Source organism: Bombina bombina, chromosome 3, assembly GCF_027579735.1.
Source record: "Bombina bombina isolate aBomBom1 chromosome 3, aBomBom1.pri, whole genome shotgun sequence".
NCBI lineage: Eukaryota > Metazoa > Chordata > Amphibia > Anura > Bombinatoridae > Bombina > Bombina bombina.
This window is the reverse complement of record NC_069501.1, coordinates 462,726,676-462,747,560: the sequence shown is the minus strand read 5'-3', so window position 1 is coordinate 462,747,560 and position 20,885 is coordinate 462,726,676. Positions and strand designations below refer to the sequence as shown.

Here is a 20,885-nt window from a genome sequence, read left to right as displayed (position 1 = left end):
GTTAGGCCTCCTATTAGTGCGCACTCTGTGAAGAAGGATCAGGATTAGCGCAGCTCTCAAACGCACTAAAAGTATTTTACGATACAAGTGATCTTTTTCACTTGTGGCAAAGGAATATTTACATTTATTTAATGAAAACAAATTTAAAAGTTCCTCGAATGGTCGGTATTCGTTTTGTTTAAAACAAGATGAAAAAAGAATATAATGGGCAATTATTTGTAATGTATGATTCATCTAACCCCAAAAAAATTCCCGTGCACTTCTATTAAAATAATGTTCACACAGCCTTAAAGGTACAGCTCACTGCACGCTCACACAGTCTTGAAGGGACAAGCACAACAACCCTTTAAAAAGAGAACTCTCACCCACACGCAGTTTTAAAGGGACAGATCACAGAATGTACACACATACAACCTTGCACACTCTAAAATAATTAAAGGGACAGGCATACACAATGCATTCAGTCTTAAAGGGACAGACATGCACATTGTGCTAATTTTCAGACTCCTAACCAAACCCCAAAGTTTTAGATGTATACTGATGTCTACAGACTCCTGGTTGTGTAATGGGTCTTTTCATATGCAGGGGAGGGGGAGTGTCATTGTCTCAGCCCATTTCAGTGGGTGTCCCAGCCTAACCTTATCAACAGTGCTAAATTGGGAGCTTCTAAGTATATTTGCTTTTTTAAAAGGTTTTATTCTGGATTTTTATATCAGTATCTGTGCATATGCTTTTTGATAGTAGTGTATATTACATGCAGTTGAACCATCCCTTTAAACTTTCATGATTTAGATATTTAGCATTTAATTTTAAACAACTTTCTATTTTACTTTTATCATCAAATTTGCTTTGTTGTCTTGCTATTCTTAGTGGAAAGCTAAACCTAGGTAGGCTCATATGCTAATTTTTAAACCCTTGAAGACGGCCTCTTATGTGAATGCATTTGACAGTTTTTCACAGCTAGAGGGCGTTAGTTCATGTGTTTCATATAGATGACATTGTGCTCATGCACGTGAAGTTATTTAAGAGTCAGCACTAATTGCCTGTAATGCAAGCCTGTCAAAAGATCTGAGATAAGGAGGCAGTCAGCAGAAGTTTAGATACAAGGTAATTACAGAGGTAAAAAGTATATTTCTATAACAGTGTTGGTTATGCAAAACTGGGGAATGGTAAATAAAGAGATTATTTATCTTTTTTAAACAATAACAATTTTAAACCATTTAAACCATTTGAATATGTGCACGAAAACTGTGAGCTGTCCCTTTAAGGCTGTGTTTATGTGCCAGCTATTGTTTGACACTGTAAGCCTGCATGTATTGTGTGTGTGTAAGCCCATTTAAGAATGTCCGCATAGTGTGAGCTGTTCCTTTAAGGTTGTGTGCGACTGTACCCTGAAGACACAGTGCGTGTGGTGTTGGGTCTCCCTTTAAGACTGCATGCACCACCTGTCTTTGTGCATTCTGTGATCTGTCCCTTTAATACTGTATTTAGAGTGCTTTAATGCTGTATGCATTGTGTGAGTGCATCTGTCCCTTTAATACTGTGTTGTCTGTGTTTGTGTGTGGTGTAATCTACGTGTACCATTACAATTGTGTGCAGTTGTCCCTCTAAAGGCTGTGTGCCTGTTTCTTTAAGCCAGTGCCCTTTTAAAGCCCTGTTCGCTTAGGTGCTTCATGGGTCCCAGTAGTTAACAGCCCCAATTGTGTAATCTATGTGACAGGGGTAGTATCATAAAAGGCTTTTGTCGAAGAGAGTGATTTTTGTTCATGCTGCAGTAAGGTGTCCTGTACCTTTAAGGAGGCATAGAAGATCAATTAGGCTTTAAAGGGACATGGAAGTTAAAATGTTTGTTTCATGATTCAGATGGAGAATACAATTTTAGACAACTGTCCAATTTACTTTATTATTTAATTTGCTTCATTATCTTTGTATCCTTTGTTGAAGCAGCAGCAATGCATTACTAGGAGCATTGGGAAAGCCAATAACATGAGATATATATGTGCAGCCTCCAATCAGCATCTCCTGAGTCTAACTAGGTATCCCTGTCAATAAAAGAATTCAAGAGAACAAAGCAGTTTAGATAATAGAAGTAAATTAGAAAGTTTAAAATTGCATTCTCTATCTGAATAATGAAAGAACATTTTTGAGTTTTATGTCCCTTTAATGCCTGAGGTGGAGTCCAGGGGAGAGGAGCCTGGTACTAGTCTGATGGATACACAGACTTGTGTTTGCCTCTCAGACTGTGTATGGTATCAGCTGTTCTTTTAAGACAGTGTGCCTTGGGTATTTGTGCTCCCTTACAAATAATATTGTGTGTGTGTGGTGTAAGTTGTCTTTTTAAAGAGTGAGTTGTGTGCATGAGTGTACGTGTCTGACCCTTTAAGGCTGAGTGCATTGCTTTGAGAGAGTGCAAGGTTGTGTGTGCACACATATGGTGATCTGTCCCTTTTTAAAGGTTGTGTGCATTATGTGTGTATGCCTACCCCTTTAAGACCGAGTGTTCCTTTGGTGGTTTGTGCGCCTGTACTATTAAGATTGCATGCTTGTGGTGTGTTGCCCCTTTAAGTCTGTGTGTTGTGTCTGCGGGTCCCTTTTAAAGGCTGTGTGCATTGTGTGTCTGTGCCTACCCCTTTAAGACTGAGTGTTCCTTGGGTGGTTGTGCGCCTATACCATTAAGATTGCATGCGTGTGGTGTGTTTCCCCTTTAAGTCTGTGTGTGATGTGTGTGCCTGTCCCTTTAAAGGCTGTGCGCATTGCGTGTGCGACTGTCCCTTTAAGATTGCATACATGTGGTTTGTTGTTCCTTTAAGTCTGTATGCATTGTGTGTGTGCCTGTGCGTCTGTACCATTAAGATTGCATGCGTGTGGTTTGTTGTCCCTTTAAGTCTGTATGCATTGTGTGTGCCTGTCCCTTTAAAGGCTGTGTGCATTATGTGTATCTGCGCCTATCCCTTTAAGCCTAAGTGTTCATTGGGTGCTTGTGTGCCTGTACCATTAAGATTGCATGCATGTGGCTTGTTGTCCCTTTAAGTCTGTGTGTGTGCCTATCCCTTTAAGACTAAGTGTTCCTTGTGTGCCTGTGCCATAATTTCATGCATGTGGTGTGCTGTCCCCTTAAAGGTACATGAAACTCACAATTTTCCTTAAATGATTTAGAAAGAGCATGTCATTTTAAACAGTTTTCTAATTTACTTCCATTATCCTATTTTCTTCATTCCCTTGATATCCTTTGTTCAAAAGCATATCTAAATAGGCTCAGTAGCTGCTGATTGGTGGACCCATGTGCATTGGTATTTTTTCAACAAAGGATATCTGAAGAATGACGCAAATTAAATAATAGAAATAAATTGGAATGTTGTTTAAAATGGTATTCTCTATCAGAACCATGTAAGAAAAAATAAATGGGTTTCATGTCCCTTTAAGTCTGTGTGCGTTGTGTGTGCCTGCCCCTTTATGACTTTGAGAGTGTGCAAGGTTCACATACTGTGATCTGTCCCTTTAAGACTGTGTGTGGCGTGAGTTGTCTATTTAAAGGCTGTGTGTGCATGCCCCTTTAAGATTGTTCCCTTTTGATTCTGGATATTTAACCAGTCCTGCATTATTGTTGGTCACCCCATACCAATATTTAAAGTTAAATATTAATATTTAAAGTTAAATATTGCTGTAAATCCAAGAAAATTACTTAAATTTAATTAAATGTTGTTAAATCTGCTAGAAAAAAACCCCATAAAAAAATAACTGTTTTGTCAGAAATTCACTTTTCATCATGTAGTGTTACAAACAAATAAAGCATGTTTAAAAAAAAAAACAAAAAAAAAAAACCCTTTATTCTGATTGGTTGATGTATGCCACATGATCATAAAGCCACGAGGTTGCATTTGAATCTTGCTGACTTCCTGTACACAAGTTTCTGGAAGGCTGAAATTGCGCCAAAAAATCGTGAGATGTTTGTGGTATTTAGAAGGTGAGATTTGCATTACTTTGTGTTAAATATGTGATTTATATCTTATATTCAGCAGTGATATTTATATCATGTGTTTGCCTGCAGATGAGTGTGTATATGAGCCAAGTGCTTAAATTGTCTGCTTATTATGCTTTCTATGTGACCTAGTAAACTGTTTAGCTGCATTGCAATGCAGAATCATATAAATGCACTATCTTCACTACCTATGCTTTACCCATTAATACTGCAAGCATTTTGCTGTTAAACTTTTATAAAAGATTTCTTGATGTTATAAACGTTTAGTTGTGTAGCATTGATTTGATCTATAGCTCAGATTACAAATAAGAGACAGTACTCTTGATTTCAGTGGATAAAAAGTTCCTAAGTAAATGAGATACAGCTCTGCAGTGTAAAAAACAAACTGCTTTGTACTGAAGTAATGGGCTGTGTAGCTTATCCCTGTGTTATCACATAATTAGGCTAATAACTGAAACTTTTGCAAAGGCAGATTATTATTATTATTATTATTATTATTTTTAGTGTAAGAGATCAGTCTGTAAATGTCTCTAGAAGTATTCAATAGAAATAGCCAACATTTAAATAAATGGGTATATTACACACCTGCTAGTAAATTACTCTTTAAATTCATTCAGTGGGCTTTGTGTTGTTTGAGCATGTTTTGTATACAGTATTGTGAAAATGCTTCTATTTAAATGCATTTATGCACATTTCTGTTGTTCCCTATTTAAAGGATCATTTTAATTGACTCCTATTATCAAATTTTCTTTGTTCACTTGCTATCTTTCTTTGAAAAAAAGCATCTAAGCTTTTTTTTTTAGGTTCAGAACTGTGGACAGCACTTTTTTTTTATTGGTGGATGAATTTATCCACCAATCAGCAAGGACAACCCAGGTTGTTTACAAAAAATGGGCTGGCATCTAAACTTACATTCTTGCATTTCAAATAAAGATACCAAGAGAATGAAGACAATTTGATAATAGGAGTAAATTAGAAAGTTGCTTAAAATGTCATGCTCTATCTGAATCACAACAGAAAAAAATTGGGTTCAGTGTCACTTTAATGTATTTCCAATGACTTGTTATACCAGCTGCAGAGTATTCAAAATGTATGGGCAATTGCATTTTCGGGTTTATTTATAGATATTTAAGGGACATGAAACCCAAAAAATGTATTTCAGGATTCAGATAGAGAATACAATTTTAAACAACTTTCTAATTTACTTCTATTATCTAATCTGTTTTATTCTCTTGGTATCATTTGTTGAAGGAGCAGCAATGCACTAATGGTTTCTAACTGAACACAGGGGTGAGCCAATAACAATCAGTTTATATATGCAGCCACCAATCAGCAGCTAGAACCTAGCATCTCTGCTGCTCCTGAACTTGCCTAGATAAACCTTTCAGCAAAGGATAACAAGAGAAGGAAGCAAATTAAATAATAGAAGTGAATTGGAAAGTTGTTTGAAATTGTAAAATATTTTTGGGGTTTTTTATGTCCCTTTTAAATTTCTGGTTTTGAAATGGGTTGACCTTGCAGGTAAAATTGATCTCATTATGTTACCAGTTTGTGTACACACATTTGCTTCATTATCTTGTGTTTGTAAACCAAACCCCAATACTTGGAGATTACAATGGAAAAGTATTTTATTTAGTTATCTTCTTCTGCTGGCTGTGTTTACATAGTGTGTCAATTACTTGGACTTAAAGGGACAGTCTAGTCAGACTTAAACTTTCATGATAAAGATAGTGCATGCAATTTTAAACAACTTTCCAATTTGCTTTGTTCTTTTAGTATTCTTAGTTGAAAGCTAACCTAGGTAGGCTCATAAGCCCTTGAAGGCCACCTCTTATCTAAATGTATTTGACCAGTTTTCACTGCTAGAGGGCGTTGGTTCACGTGTTTCATATAAATAACTGTACACATGGCCGTAGAGATATTTAAGAGTAAGCACATTTATTGCTTGACATGCAAGTCTGTCAAAAGATCTGAGATAAGGAGGCAGTCTTCATAAGCATCGATACAAGATAATCGGAGGTAAAAAGTATATTTTTATAACGGCACTGGTTATGCAAAACTGGGGAATGGATAATAAAGGGATTATGATGTAAAATATATTTTACTAACACATTACAAGTTGATGGCTTTTATTTTGATTAAGCAACTACAAGTACTGTATATGAAATCATTAAAGGGACAGTATACACCAATTTTCATTTAACTGCATGTAATAGACACTACTATAAAGAATATGCACAGATACTGATCTAAAAATCAGTATAAAACCTTTTACAAATGTACTTGGAAGCTCCCAGTTTAGCACTGTTGATGGGGTAGACTGGGGCACTCGCTGTAAGGGGCTTGGTAAACTAAGCAGACACTTTTCTTCATTTAAAACATAGCTGTTCTAGTGCTGCTGGTCTCATAATAGAAAACGAACACCCACTGCATGCAGATCTGCTCACATTGAGCTGCAGACACGGAGGACGCTTTTTGGGTTGCCTTGGAGATGTCAACTTGCAGAGAAGGCTGATTGGTTGCCGGTGCACCAGCATTCTCAAACACTGCTCAGTTTCTGAGCACGGATGAATAAGCCAGGCAGTCTGTGTATGAGCAGGTATACACAGAGGTCGTATTACTGCCCTGCTTATTGGTCTTTAAAAGTTGATTTCAGAGGGCACTGGAAACCTTATACATTTAAAAGGTGAATAACTTAAAAATGCAAAAAAGGTAATAATGGATGTTAATTATAAAAATGTAAATGACAAGTTTAATTTTTTAAATGGTTTTTGCTCCCAAAATGACTGTCCTTTTAAGTCCAAAAACTTTCAGTATAGGTTGGGATACCACAGGCTAAATCAGCTATTTCAAATGCCAAAATAAGGGTAAACTAGCTACTTGTAAACAATGCAATGCACTCCAGCAGGTAAAATAGATCATTTTTAACAAATTAAAGGGGAGAACATTTTTGAGTAAACTGTCCCTTTAAGTATGTTGAGTGTGGTTGCATGGTGTGTGTTTGTGTTTCTTTTATTTAAAAAAAAAAAAAAAAAAAAAAAAAAAAAAAAAAAATATATATATATATATATATATATATATATATATATATATATATATATATTTATTTATCTCTCTCACAGGCTAAATAATGGTTTCTCAAATTATTATAATAAATCCTTTTGTATACTGTTGCCATAGCCTGACTATCTCTGCTAGGTTACTTCTCTAATTGGAATCTATAATGTAAATGTATTAAGTCTGTTTTGTCTCTTCTAGCTGGCTTATTTGGAATATCTGTCCAGCTCAAAAATGGCTCCAGCGGTTAGAAACAGGTGATGGCATGGCAGAATGGCTTTATGGAAACTTCAAGCATATGACAGCTTAATTTTCTTCAACAAGGCTGTGAGACCAGTTTGCAGGTAAGTACAGGTTATTAATATGTAGGTGTCACATGGTCACTGGCAGATGTTATAGTGAGCTCTCTGCACATGGTGGCAGCTGTAGTTTGCGGACACTAAGAGCAGTCCGCGGCTGCTCCTGGTGCCCGTGACTACAGCTGTAAAGCTATGGTGGGGCGTAAACTATTTCTGAAGCCTCTGGACATGTGACTAGTCTAAAATAATTAATTTCTGCCCTTAGGATTATATTTTATTTCCCCCTATTTTCAAAGACTGCTTAACAGCATAATTTACTTCTCTCCCGTAAAACCCAACATGGTCACTGGCAGACGTTGCTGTGAGCTCTCTGCACATGGTGGCAGCTGTAGTTATGGACACTAAGAGCAGTTCGCACCTGCTCCTGGTGCCCGTGGCTACAGCTGTAAGGCTATGGTGGGGAGTAAACTGTTTCTGAATCCTTTGGGCATGTATAGTCTAAAATAATTACTGCCTCTAGCATGGCATTCCCCCCCCCCTTATTTTCAATGGCTGCTTAACAGCATAATTTTACTTCCCTCCTGATAGTCCCAACATGGTCATTGACAGACGTTACAGTGAGCTCTCTGCACTTGGTGGCAGCTGTAGTTACGGACACTAAGAGCAGTCCGCACCTGCTCCTGGTGCCCGTGGCTACAGCTGTAAGGCTATGGTGGGGTGTAAACTGTTTCTGAAGCCTCTGGGCATGTTTAGTCTAAAATAATTACTAGCATGGCATTTTATTTCCCCTAATTTTCAATGGCTGCTTAACAGCATAATTTACTTTCTTCTGTCCTGTTAGACCCAACATGATCACTGGCAGATGTTACAGTGAGCTCTCTGCACATGGTGGCAGCTGTTTTTATGGACATGTGGAGCAGTGCGCGCCTGCTCCCTGTGCCCATGGATACAGCTGTAAAGCTATGGTGGATTGTAAATTGTCTCTTGACGCCTATGAGCATGATATTTTAAAATAAAATAATTGTATTGCCTCTAAAATAGCATTTTCAATTTTCCCTTTTTCCCCTATTTTTCAAAGTAAAGTTTCTGACTTTATCGTTTATATTAAATATAGCCAAATGCATTTTCTCCTATTAAAGTACTTTTTAAGCCCATCATGGTCATTGGCAGACGTTGCTGTGAGCTCTCTGTCATGGTGGCAGCTGTGCTTTGTGGACACTTGGAGCAGTCCGCACCTGCTCCCAGTGCCCATGAGTACAGCTGTAAAGCTATGGTGGATTGTAAATGGTCTCTGAAACCTTTGGACATGCAGTAAAGATATAATAATCCCCTAAATATATCAATATTTTAATGAAAATGTATACATTATTTCCATTAACCTTTATATATGACCACTTAAAAAATAGCATATTGCTCCTTTTCAAAGTACTCTAAGGACCCTTGTCTTGTTTTCTTACACGTCTGCTTCACACATGCTATATCCAAGTAACTCCTCTTTGGCAAAGATCTCTCTTTTCCATATGTTCATTAGCAGTAGTTACAGTAAACGGTCTTCATAGCAGCGGTGTCTTTGGGAAGTGGAAGCAGCGGGCCCCTGCTGAAGCTACCCAAGGCTAGTTATATACTGTGGTACATTACAAGTTTGTCTCCTCAGCCTTAGGTCATGCTGCCCATCATATGTCCCATGCAAGCCCAACCTAGAAAATGCACAGCTAACATTCATGGTACACTCTTGTTGCATTTATTATTGCTCTGTCACTGCCTATAATCACCAAGTCTTTACTAACCCAATTCCTGATCCTTTTATACCATTCCACAGACACCTAGATTTCTTTCCCTTATGCTCTTTATTTTATATTTGTTGCATTTATGAAATTATGATATGGAGTGACTGTTAGGCGGTAGTTTTGTAGCATTTGGTCATATAACTAACCACTTAAACCCACTAAATAGATATGCTGTACAGCCCAGAATATAGACCTTAAGACTTTATCTTCATTCTTCTAAGTGTTTTAGCTCTGCATGTTCTACTTGAGTATTAACTATAGGCAATGCAAATTTACCACATTGTCCTGTTTCTTACATTTAATAGTATTTTTATTTATTTTTTCTAATCTGCAGGTGATGCTAAAGTTATCAGATCTACAGCACCAGTTGATATACAGCCAACACTTATTGTCTAGTTCATTGTCAAAAGAAATGTTTGTGCCTCTCTTGTTACAACAGGTAAGAGTTAAATTGTTGTAAAATACATTCAATTCATAGTATTCAAGCTGTTTCCGGTATAACAGTAGATACTTTTTGTTGCAGACCTATAGTATAATTAAATGGTGATAATAGTCAAACCATTACATGCTCTAATTTGTTATTGGCAAATGGAATTTTAAGACTACCGACCCTGCATTGTGTGTTTAACCCACAAAGGAGTAAACGCAGAGTAGAAGTACTTCCTCAGTTTGCAAAGCAGTGCTGGTCCCAATTGGTGGTGCTAGTTACACATCTGAGTTGTGCTACTGATTGTATCTACTTGGGACTAAACACATAGCATTAGAGCATGTCATTGTGGTTTGTTGTCCCTTTAAGCCTGTGTGCATTGTGCCTGTTCCTTTAACCCTTTGAGTGCTAAGTGCTTTCCCACCTGGGTGCTAAGCTGTTTTTTTTTTGTTTTGTTTTTTTTTTCTTCTTGATATCCCCTAGACTTAAACTGTTGGAAAGGTTATGTGATTACCTTTCCAACGGTGGGTCTTGGGGGTCTGTAGCTGCTTAGATGCCTGAGATACAGACATCTAAGCAGCATGCCCCCTTTCCTATACTTTGTCATTTTTAAATAAGGTTGCGTGTGACGTCACCACGCATAACGTGGAGCCCGGGCTATGCCTGTCATTATGCAGACCCGATCGCCGGGGTAGGAGCGGGTGGGAGCCCCCAGATCTCCCTCAAGGTGGGAGAGTGCTAGCGACTGCTCTGAGCCATCGTTGGCACCTGAATGGGAAACTCTGGGATGGCTCAGAGCTGTCGTTGGCACTAAAAGGGTTAAAGGCTGTGTGTATGCCAACCCCTTTAAGACTGAGTGTTCCTTGGTTGGTTGTTTGCCTGTACCATTAAGATTGCATGCGTGTGGTGTGTTGCCCCTTTAAGTCTGTGTGCATTGTGTGTGCCTGTCCCTTTTTAAAGGCTGTGTGCATTGTGTGTCTGCGCCTATCCTTTTAAGCCTAAGTGTTCCTTGGGTGCTTGTGCGCCTGTACTATTAAGATTGCATGCGTGTGGTTTGTTGTCCCTTTAAGTCAATGTGTGTGCCTATCCCTTTAAGACTAAGTGTTCCTTGCGTGCCTGTATCATAATTTCATGCATGTGGTGTGCTGTCCCCTTAAAGGTACGTGAAACTCACAATTTTTCTTTCATGATTTTGAAAGAGCATGCAATTTTAAACAATTTTTCAATTTACTTCCATTATCTTATTTCCTTCATTCTCTTTATATCCTTTGTTAAAAAGCATATCTAAAGAGGCTCAGTAGCTGCTGATTGGCGGCCCAGGTGCATTGATATTTCTTCAACAAAGGATATCTGAAGAATGAAGCAAATTAAATAGAAATAAATTGGAATGTTGTTTAAAATGGTATTCTCTATCAGAACCATGTAAGAAAAAAATGGGTTTTATGTCCCTTTAAGTCTGTGTGCCTGCCCCTTTATGACTTTGAGAGGATGCAAGGTTCACATACTGTGATCTGTCCCTTTAAGACTGTGTGGTATGAGTTGCCTATTTAAAGGCTTTGTTTGCATGCCCCTTTAAGACTAACCTTTTGCTTCTGGAGATATAACCAGTCCTGCATTATTGTTGTCCACCCCATATCAATTTTTAAAGTTAAATATGGCTGTAAATCCAAGAAAATTGCTTATTTAATTAAATGTTAAATCTGCTAGAAAAAAAACCATTAAAAATTAACGGTTTCGTCAGAAATTCACGCTTCATCATGTAGTGTTACATACAAATAAAGCATGTTAAAAAAAAAAAAAAAAAAAAAAAAAAAAACCCTTTATTCTGCTTGGTTGCTGTATGCCACATGATCTTAAGGCCTTGAGGTTGCATTTTAATTTTACTGACTTCCTGTACACAAGTTTCTGGAAGGCTGAAATTGCGCCAAAAAATCGTGAGATGTTTGTGGTGTTTATCAGGTGAGATTTGCATTACTTTGTGTTGTGTTAAATATGTGATTTGTATCTTATATTCAGCAGTGATGTTTATATCCTGGTTTCTCAACAGCCGGGCCGTGGCCCAGTACCGGGCCGTGATAGCCCTGCTGGTGGGCCCCGACCTGTCATGCCCCCACTGCACACTCTTACCCCACTGCACACCAGGGGCAGACTGAGACCAATCAAGGCCCCAGGAAGACTGTCTCACACTGACCAAAATGTATTACATTTTATGCAAATGAACATGGTAGCCTCCCTGACCTGCCCCCAACAGGTCCCTCAACCTTCAGAGCCAGGCCCCCCAACATTAAGGTCCAGAGAAAGGGCACCCAACCTCCAGGGCCAGACCCCACACTCCATGGCCCCCACTAAACCCACACTTACTTGCTTAGTTACTGATAGGGCAATTGAAAACTCCAGCTTAAGGAATGCACCAGGATCTGTGGAGATGCCATTTGTGGGCCCCCTTACTTGCTGGTAGTTCGGCCCAGGTCCTATTTGCTTGGCTGATCAGCCCGCCCCTGCTGCTAAAATTTACTGGACCTTGAGCTCCCTTTGGTTGAGAACCACTGGTTTATATCATGTGTTTGCCTGCAGATGCGTGGGCAGTGTTTAAATTGTCTGCTTATTATGCTTTAAATGTGACCTAGTAAACTGTTTAGCTGCATTGCAATGCAGAATCATATAAATGCACTATCTTCACTACCTATGCTTTACCCATTAATACTGCAAGCATTTTGCTGTTAAACTTTTATAAAAGATTTCTTGATGTTATAAACGTTTAGTTGTGTAGCATTGATTTGATCTATAGCTCTGATTACAAATAAGAGAAAGTACTCTTGATTTCAGTGGATAAAAAGTTCCTAAGTAAATGAGATAAAGGTCTGTAGTTAAAAAAACAAACTGCTTTGTACTGCAGTAATGGACTGTGTAGCTTGTCTGTGTGTAAGCACATAATTAGGCTATTAACTGAAACTTTTGCAAAGGCAGATTATTATTATTATTATTATTATTATTATTATTTTTAGTGTAAGAGATCAGTCTGTAAATGTCTCTAGAAGTATCCAATAGAAATAGCCAACATTTAAAGAAATGGGTATATTACACACCTGCTAGTAAATTACTCTTTACATTCATTCAGTGGGCTTTGTGTTGTGTTTGAGCATGTTCTGTATACAGTATTGTGAAAATGCTTCTATTTAAATGCATTTATGCACATTTCTGTTTTTACCTTTCTATTTAAAGGGACAGTATACAGTAACATTGTGTAAATGTATTTCCAATGACTTGTTATACCAGCTGCAGAGTATATAAAGTGTATGGGAAATTGCATTTTCGGGTTTATTTATAAGATATTACATTTCTGGTTTTGAAATGGGTTGACCTCGCAGGTAAAATTGATCTCATTATGTTACCAATTTGTGTACACACATTTGCTTCATTATCTTGTCTGTTTGTAAACCAAACCCCAATACTTACAATGGAAAAGTATTTTATTTAGTTATCATCTTCTACCCACCGGGAGTGTAATTTCTTCTGCTGGCTGTGTTTACATAGTTTGTAAATTTCTTGGACTTAAAGGGACAGTCTAATCAGACTTAAACTTTCATGATTCAGATAGTGCATGCAATTTTAAACAACTTTCCAATTTGCTTTGTTCTTTTAGTATTCTTAGTTGAAAGCTAACCTAGGTAGGCTCATAAGCCCTTGAAGGCCACCTCTTATCTGAATGTATTTGACAATTTTTCACTGCTAGAGGGCGTTGGTTCACGTGTTTCATATAAATAACTGTACACATGGCCGTAGAGATATTTAAGAGTAAGCACATTAATTGCTTAACATGCAAATCTGTCAAAAGATCTGAGATAAGGAGGCAGTCTTCATAAGCATCGATACAAGATAATCAGAGGTAAAAAGTATATTTTTATAACTGCGTTGGTTATGCAAAACTGGGGAATGGATAATAAAGGGATTATGATGTAAAATATATTTTACTAACACATTACAAGTTGATGGCTTTTATTTTGATTAAGCAACTACAAGTATATGAAATCATTAAAGGGACAGTATACACCAATTTTCATTTAACTGCATGCAATAGATACTACTATAAAGAATAAGATACACAGATACTAATCTAAAAATCAGTATAAAACCTTTTACAAACGTATTTGGAAGCTCCCAGTTTAGCACTGTTGATGAGGTAGTCTGGGACACTCAATGTAAGGGGCTTGGTAAACAAAAAAATCAGATACTTTTCTTCATTTAAAACATAGCTGTTCTAGTGCTACTGGTCTCATAATAGAAAATTAACACCCCCTGCATGCAGATCTGCTCACATTGAGCTGCAGACACAGAGGACACTTTTTGGTTGCCTTGGAGATGTCAGCTTGCAGAGAAGGCTGATTGGTTGCCGCTGCACCAGCATTCTCAAACACTGCTCCGTTTCTGAGAGAACATTTTTGAGTAAACTGTCCCTTTAAGTATGTTGAGTGTGGTTGCATGGTGTGTGTTTCTTTTATTTTTATATATATATATATATGAGAGAGAGAGATATAAAAACTCTCTCTCACAGGCTAAAGAATGGTTTCTCAAATTATTATAATAAATCCTTTTGTATACTGTTGCCATAGCCTGACTACCTCTGCTAGGTTACTTCTCTAATTGGAATCTATAATTTAAATGTTTTAAGTCTATTTTGTCTCTTCTAGCTGGCTTATTTGGAATATCTGTCCAGCTAAAAAATGGCTCCAGCGGTTAGAAACAGGTGATGGCATGGCAGAATGGCTTTATGGAAACTTCAAGCATGTGACAGCTTAATTTTCTTCCACAAGGCTGTGAGACCAGTTTGCAGGTAAGTACAGGTTATTAATATGTAGGTGTCACATGGTCACTGGCAGATGTTATAGTGAGCTCTCTGCACATGGTGGCAGCTGTAGTTTGCGGACACTAAGAGCAGTCCGCGGCTGCTCCTGGTGCCCGTGACTACAGCTGTAAAGCTATGGTGGGGCGTAAACTGTTTCTGAAGCCTCTGGACATGTGACTAGTCTAAAATAATTCATTTCTGCCCCTAGGATTATATTTTATTTCCCCCTATTTTCAAAGACTGCTTAACAGCATAATTTACTTCTCTCCCATAAAACCCAACATGGTCACTGGCAGACGTTGCAGTGAGCTCTCTGCACATGGTGGCAGCTGTAGTTTGCGGACACTTAGAGCAGTCCGCACCTGCTCCTGGTGCCCGTGACTACAGCTGTAAGGCTATGGTGGGGTGTAAACTGTTTCTGAAGCCTTTGGGCATGTATAGTCTAAAATAAATTACTGCCTTTTAGCATGGCATCCCCCCCCCCTTATTTTCAATGGCTGCTTAACAGCATAATTTTACTTTCTTCCCTCCTGATAGTCCCAACATGGTCATTGACAGACGTTACAGTGAGCTCTCTGCACATGGTGGCAGCTGTAGTTACGGACACTAAGAGCAGTCCGCACCTGCTCCTGGTGCCCGTGGCTACAGCTGTAAGGCTATGGTGGGGCGTAAACTGTTTCTGAAGCCTCTGGGCATGTTTAGTCTAAAATAATTACTTAATGCCTCTAGCATGGCATTTTATTTCCCCTTATTTTCAATGGCTGCTTAACAGCATAATTTACTTCTGTCCTGTTAGACCCAACATGGTCACTGGCAGATGTTACAGTGAGCTCTCTGCACATGGTGGCAGCTGTTTTTATGGACATGTGGAGCAGTGCGCGCCTGCTCCCTGTGCCCATGGATACAGCTGTAAAGCTATGGTGGATTGTAAATTGTCTCTTGACGCCTATGAGCATGATATTTTAAAATAAAATAATTTTATTACCTCTAATATAGCATTTTTAGTTTTCCCTATTTTTCAAAAAGTTTCTGACTTTATAGTCTATATGAAATAAAAATAGCCTACTGCATTTTCTCCTATTAAAGTACTTTTTAAGCCCATCATGGTCATTGGCAGACGTTGCTGTGAGCTCTCTGTCATGGTGGCAGCTGTGCTTTGTGGACACTTGGAGCAGTCCGCACCTGCTCCCAGTGCCCATGAGTACAGCTGTAAAGCTATGGTGGATTGTAAATGGTCTCTGAAACCTTTGGACATGCAGTAAAGATATAATAATCCCTAAATATATCAATATTTTAATGAAAATTATACATTATTTCCATTAACCTTTTATATATGACCACTTAAAAAAATGGCATATTGCTCCTTTTCAAAGTACTCTAAGGACCCTTGTCTTGTTTTCCTACACGTCTGCTTCACACATGCTATATCCAAGTAACTCCTCTTTTTGGCAAATATCTCTCTTCTCCATATGTTCATTAGCAGTAGGTACAGTAAACGGTCTTCATAGCAGCAGTGTCTTTGGGAAGTGGAAGCAGCGGGCCCCTGCTGAAGCTACCCAAGGCTAGTTATATACTGTGGTACATTACAAGTTTGTCTCCTCAGCCTTAGGTCATGCTCCCCATCATATGTCCCATGCAAGCCCAACCCAGAAATGCACAGCTAACATTCACGGTAAACTATTCTGTTGCATTTATTATTGCTCTGTCACTGCCTATAATCACCAAGTCTTTACTAACCCAATTCCTGATCCTTTTATACCATTCCACAGACACCTGGATTTCTTTCCCTTCTTATGCTCTTTTTTATATTTGTTGCATTTATGAAATTATGATATGGAGTGACTGTTAGGCGGTAGTTTTGTAGCATTTGGTCAAATAACTAACCACTTAAACCCACTAAATAGATATGCTGTACAGCCCAGAATATAGACCTTAAGACTTTATGTTCATTCTTCAAAGTTGTTTTTTATCTCTGCATGTTCTACTTGAGTATTAACTATAGGCAATGCAAATTTACCACAATGTCCTGTTTCTTACATTTAATAGTATTTTTATTTATTTTTTCTAATCTGCAGGTGATGCTAAAGTTATCAGATCTACAGCACCAGTTGACATACAGCCAACACTTAGTGTCTAGTTCATTGTCAAAAGAAATGTTTGTGCCTCTTTTGTTACAACAGGTAAGAGTTAAATTGTTGTAAAATACATTAAATTCATAGTATACAAGCTGTTTCCTGTATAACAGTAGATACTTTTTGTTGCAGACATATAGTATAATTAAATGGTGATAATAGTCAAACCATTACATGCTCTAATTTGTTATTGGCAAATGGAATTTTAAGACTACCCATCCTGCATTGTGTGTTTAACCCACAAAGGAGTAAACACAGAGTAGAAGTATTCCTCAGCTTGCAAATTGGTGGTGCTAGTTACACATCTGAGTTGTGCTACTGATTGTATCTACTTGGGACTAAACACATAGCATTAGAGCATGTCATTGTGGTTTGTTGTCCCTTTAAGCCTGTGTGCATTGTGCCCTGTTCCTTTAACCCTTTGAGTGCTAAGCACTTTCCCACCTGGGTGTTAAGCTGTTTTTTTTTTTTTTTTTTCTTGATATCCCCTAGAGTTACACTGTTGGAAAGGTTAGGCGATTACCTTTCCAACGGTGGGTCTTGGGGGGTCTGTAGCTGCTTAGATGCCTGAGATACAGACATCTAAGCAGCATGCCCCCTTTCCTATACTTTGTCATTTTTAAATAAGGTTGCGTGGTGACGTCATTGCGTGTGACGTCACCACGCATAACGTGAAGCCTGGGCGATGCCTGTCACTATGCAGACCCGATCGCCGGGGTAGGAGCGGGTGGGAGCCCCCAGATCTCCCTCAAGGTGGGAGAGTGCTAGCGACGGCTCTGAGCCATCGTTAGCACCTGAATGGGAAACTCTGGGAAGGCTCAGAGCTGTCGTTTGCACTAAAAGGGTTAAAGGCTGTGTGTATGCCTACCCCTTTAAGACTGAGTGTTCCTTGGTTGGTTGTTTGCCTGTACCATTAAGATTGCATGCGTGTGGTGTGTTGCCCCTTTAAGTCTGTGTGCATTGTGTGTCTGCGCCTATCCCTTTAAGCCTGTGTTCCTTGGGTGCTTGTGCGCCTATACTATTAAGATTGCATGCGTGTGGTTTGTTGTCCCTTAAAGTCAATGTGTGTGCCTATCCCTTTAAGACTAAGTGTTCCTTGTGCGCCTGTACCATAATTTCATGCATGTGGTGTGCTGTCCCCTTAAAGGTACGTGAAACTCAAAATTTTTCTTTCATGATTTAGAAAGAGCACGAATTTTTTTTTTTTTTTTATATTTTATTTATTGCCAACACAGGGTACCTTAGTAAAGCAAATCCATTAGTACACCACGCAGGGTATGCAAAGAGTTCACAGAATTGATAAACACCTTATCAGGTACGTTAGAATGTGATCACAATTATAGTACAAATTATAAGCATTTTCCACAAATTTAAGTGACATTCAAATAATATGCATATGTACCCTGGCGTTGGGGTTTTGTTATTTCAAAAAACTAATACAACTAAACATCAAAAACAACAATAAAAATAAAGCTAACTCTAAAATTAACATTAATAAGACTAAACACTAGGATGGCTCGCGGCAGACTATGGGTTATAACCTTAAAGAAGAAAGGGAAAAGATGAGGTGGGATAATGATGTGATGAGCTCTATATGAGAATTGTAGAAAAGAGTATGCGTACTCCACCACTCTCCAGGATAACGAATGATGAGTATAGAGTGGGGGTTTGTGGGGTAGGTCGAATATGTCCCTCAAGAAGCTAACAACACTTTACTTAGAGTGATTGCACACCATATTGGACCTTCTATATGTCTATTTTGTATTCTGAGCCTTACTTTAGGTCATACCTCTTAGTGCAAAACTATCTGGGGCCTTGACTATTCAACAATTTATCACATATTCCCTCCGTTCTGCGAAAATATTACTTACAAAGGCGATTAAAAACTAACCATAATCCCTGTTTAACCTATATAAATAAGCTGTGAGAAATATAAGTAACTATAGCACCTATAACTAAGAGCTATCTGCTTACATAAGAATTAGCATACAGTTTGTTTCACGTACAGTTAGGATGTTTGGGTAGACACAGCTTTGCGGCAGATATTATGGGAGCTGCGGTGTCCCCGCAGCATAGGAGAATTGAGCAGTCTAAGATCAGTGTGTATGACAGCAATCAATATCCTGTTTGATTTAACTCACCCTGCACCCATGGTGTCGTTTGGATGCGCACAAGAAAAAGTTAAACATGTCTGGCCTAGGATGCTTGTATAAACACAGCTTTGATGTGGGTACTGTGAGAGCTACGGTGTCTCCACCGACAGAGTATAGTGCAATCTAAGTGTTGAAGATTAATGTGCATAGTAATACTCGTGATCCATCATGAGTTAACCCCATTTGTACCTATAGTGATGTTTGTGTGCGTGCGAGAAAGATTATACCCGCTATTACAAACGGAGAGGTTTCCTGTACTCTCAATATGTATGGAAAGACCGCTATGTATTGATTCTTATGAGGGTATGCGTAGTGAATTGAAAGTGCGGGGTATTGTCCTAAGCTGAAATACTTGTGTGTTAAGCAGAGGCAGTAAGACATACATGTCTAACATCTTAACTAGCAGTGTCCGCCATTATTGTTCTGGATGTTGTCAAACGGCTTCTTCAGTGCTAGCCCTCTATAGATGTTGTCAAAGAACATTACACCAATATAAAACCAAAAGCCAACAGGGCTGTAACTTATACCAACTTAGAAAATTAATTTAGGAACTCTATAACATGACAGTCGGCATTGCAATTAAAATAGAGCTGTATTATAGTCTGGCCATATAGTCACGACAGTCTGTTGTATTTAATGGTGATCTAAGAGAGTACAGATAAGCCAGTCTCATAGTGTCCAGAGATCTCTGTTGCATAGGTGAGAAAGAGTAAAAATCCAGGTTCTTGCAAGCTCCGGATACACACCATTTGTGCCACCATACACATCGATATATTTTATTGTGTCAGCAGTGGGGGTAGAATAGAGTGAAGTAATGGCCTAAGATGATCTACTGCATCAAAACGGATGGTGGTGGGGTGGACATTAGGGTATTACAATGTTTGTGTGTGGGGATTAAGTGGTCATATTTATTTCTCTGTATCATACTAGCCACTGTTCGCTATTGTGACGCTATGCTTCCATAATAATGGTGAAAACAGGAGCGAAGCAATACCCTGTCTGAGCGGAGTCACATGGAGAGGATCATCCGATACCGGTAGGTGAACCGGCCCTTAAGTATCCCTTCCAACAAAGGCTTTTAAGATCACGCTGTGGTGAGGTAAAAATTAGCTGTTCCCCCAGCTGAGCCTTACAGACGCAAATCACTGTGCCCCACTCTGCTATTAAGATAGGATGAGGGAGCTTTTCACTTGACTCGTCACCGGGTTCCTGAGCCAAGTGTGTTTGAAAATCTTGCGAGTCATCTAATCTGTGATGTGGGATTAGGGCCTTAGAGGCAGTTTGCAGGTAAGCCGATGCAAGAAAAGGTATATGGTGTAAGATCTCCGTCTCCACGGCGATTGCATGGCTATTAAAGCAGTTGCTCTGTGGCTGAATATTTAGGCCATCCTCAACCTGTGAGTTAGTAAATGAGGGCTGATCCGTTTCCATGTGGCCATCCTTTATCAGAATCACAGACGCCATTCAGAGAATGAGTATGTTGTCTAGTTGCTCGGATCTCCTCACAAAGGGTTAAACAAGAGGCTTCCAAGCCGTCTAGGAGCGGTACAAACAATCCGATCAGATCGTTAACAATCCTGATTGTACAGTCTCCCATCACTCCAAAATGAGTTGCGTCGTATTTACACAGTATATGTCTGAAACATTCACGTTTTTCACCTTCCGGGGCTCAGGGAAGATGTACTCCTGAATCCATTAAAGTATCCGGGCATCCGAAATGCCAAGGAAGAAGAGGATGGCTAGGTTCAATGGGCAAAAAAGCAGATTCCCTCAGAGCTGAAAATTTCTGCTGCCATTTCCTGACGCCGTCCACCGGAAGTCACAAGAGCATGCAATTTTAAACAATTTTTCAATTTACTTCCATTATCTTATTTTCTTCATTCTCTTGTTATCCTTTGTTAAAAAGCATATCTAAAGAGGCTCAGTAGCTGCTGATTGGCGAACCCATGTGCATTGATATTTCTTCAACAAAGGATATCTGAAGAATGAAGCAGATTAAATAGAAATAAATTGGAATGTTGTTTAAAATGGTATTCTCTATCAGAACCATGTAAGAAAAAATGGGTTTCATGTCCCTTTAAGTCTGTGTGCCTGCCCCTTTATGACTTTGAGAGGGTGCAAGGTTCACATACTGATCTGTCCCTTTAAGACTGTGTGTGGCATGAGTTGTCTATTTAAAGGCTGTGTGTGCATGCCCCTTTAAGAACT

At 38.8% G+C, this 20,885-nt stretch overlaps 1 long non-coding RNA gene across 1 annotated transcript in view; it reads left to right on the top strand.

Annotated features, from left to right (window-relative positions):
• The first annotated feature begins 3,918 nt into the window (after positions 1–3,918).
• LOC128653429 (uncharacterized) overlaps positions 3,919–20,885 on the top strand; it is a 57,870-nt gene continuing 40,903 nt past the window's right edge. Inside the window, exons 1-5 of the long non-coding RNA XR_008401354.1 lie at positions 3,919–3,964; positions 7,238–7,380; positions 9,457–9,561; positions 14,238–14,380; positions 16,468–16,572. This is a non-coding gene — a long non-coding RNA (uncharacterized LOC128653429). The remainder of the gene's footprint in view (positions 3,965–7,237; positions 7,381–9,456; positions 9,562–14,237; positions 14,381–16,467; positions 16,573–20,885) is intronic.